Here is a 2,338-nt window from a genome sequence, read left to right as displayed (position 1 = left end):
AGAGAGAGAATAAATAAATAGATAAAGAAAAAGAAAGAAAAAAAGAAAAGGAAAATGGAAAGAAGGAAGGAAAGAAAGAAGAAAAAGATAGAAGGAAAGGAAGAGAGAGAGAGAGAGAGAGAGAGAGAGAGAGAGAGAGAGAGAGAGAGAGAGAGAGAGGTCACATTTTCTTCACGGGAGCTTTAATTGTAATCAGATTCTCAGTTAACGTCATTTGCTGAACCGAACCGAAACGAAACGAAACGAACCGAACCGAACCGAAACGAAACACAACCTGCTAGAAATAGAAATAGAGTGAATTATGAAGTTAATGTAAATAAATATAAAATGAAGAGAAGGAAATCATGCAACCAGAGAAGCAGCAAAAGAATAATAAGCTCAGACAACAACTGGCAAAGAAAATGTAAAATGATCGGAGGAAGAGGGTGTGAAGGAGGAGGAGGAAGAGGAGGAGGAAGAAAGAGGAGAAAGAGGAGGAGAGGAAGAAGGAAGATGGAGAGAGAGAGAGAGAGAGAGAGAGAGAGAGAGAGAGAGAGAGAGAGAGAGAGAGAGAGAGAGAGAGAGAGGAAGAAAGTGAGACACGAAAGAATGAAAGACTTATGACGGGAGAGAAAGAGAGGAAAGAAAAAAAGTGTGTTCATATGATATACTTAGAATGAATACAAAAAAAAAGTTGACATTTGATAAGGGCAAGAGTGAGAGGCGGCACATCTGGGCGCCATAACAAACAACAACAACAACAACAACAACAACAACGACAACAACAAGGAAACAAAAAACAAAACAACAGTAACAACCAAACTTGAACACAAATTGCAACAGTAACAGGAACCACCACCACCACCACCACCACTACTACTACTACTACTACTACTATTACTACTACTACCACTACTACTAAAACCATACAATAGGTAGACCATTCATTCCCCTCACTCCTCAAGGGCACTCTATCATCCACTTAGCAGAACAAACGTAAGATCAATCGAAGAAGAATAACACTCCTCTCTCCACACGCTCTTTCCTCCACTCTTCCTACCTCTTCTCTTTCCTCTTAGATTATGAAGGAGGTGGAGGAATAGGAGCAAGAGGAGAGGAAGAAATGGGGGTGATAGGAAGTGATGATGAGGGAAAGGAAAGAGAGGGATGGGAGGGTGGGGATTGATGAGGAAGTGTGTGATGCGTGTGTTGCCGAGATGGGGAATGTGTTGTGTTAAGGGGCGACGTGTGTTGAGGAAGGTTATCGATCTGTTTCCATTGCTGTATGTCTGTCTATCTGTCCATCCGGCTGTCTAGTTTGTGTTTGCCGTGTCCGTCAGCGAGTAAGTGCGTGTGTATGTGCGTGTGTGTGTGTGTGTGTGTGTGTGTGTGTGTGTGTGTGTGTTTGGATATGTCAGTAATACGTTTTGTTTGTGTTCACGGAAGTATGAATGTTGTGGGTTCTCTCTCTCTCTCTCTCTCTCTCTCTCTCTCTCTCTCTCTCTCTCTCGTGGGTGTTTTTTTTTAGTATTTTGCATGTTTTTTTTCAAAGTTAAACCCATATTACACCTCTGGAACACACACACACACACACACACACACACACACTCACACACACACACAACCTTTTTATCCCGCTTAATCGGTTTCTACCAAATAATTTCCTGCGAGAATAACAAACACACGAACTAGTATTTTCTTTTTATATTCATCAGGACTCCAGAAAAATATTATTAAAAGAAAGAAATGAGTTAATGATTGTTTCTGTGTCTTGAGAGAGAGAGAGAGAGAGAGAGAGAGAGAGAGAGAGAGAGAGAGAGAGAGAGAGAGAGAGAGAGATACTGCGCAATTCTAAAAGAGCTTTGTGAATAATGAGAAGGATTTACTGTAGGGAGGAATAGAGGGAGAGGAGGAGAGTGAGAGGAGAAAGCTGGTAACAGGAAGGAAGGAAGTAGAGAAGGAATGGGAGGAAATAAAAGCTGAGTTACGGGTTTATGAGAAGCAATTCCATGACGATGCCTGCACACACACACACACACACACACACACACACACACACACTCAGTTATAAGTAAACATTTTCATGGCTTCAGTGGAGATATCGAGTCACGAGCATAATAATAATAATAATAATAATAATAATAATAACACTAATAATAATAATAATAATAGTAATCTTGTCGAACGTTTAAATTTGAGAAGAATGCGTATTAAAGTACATAAACCCAAATTTATAAAAAAAACACCTAAGAGAATAAAGATTACACAATGAAATATAACAAAACTGAAGGTGAAATAGAAGGAAAAAAAGAAAGACGTGAAGAAGAAACAGTAAACATAGATGATAAATAGATAAAAA

Source organism: Eriocheir sinensis, chromosome 9, assembly GCF_024679095.1.
Source record: "Eriocheir sinensis breed Jianghai 21 chromosome 9, ASM2467909v1, whole genome shotgun sequence".
NCBI classification, from domain to species: Eukaryota; Metazoa; Arthropoda; class Malacostraca; order Decapoda; family Varunidae; genus Eriocheir; species Eriocheir sinensis.
Note: the sequence above shows the minus strand (reverse complement) of the source record.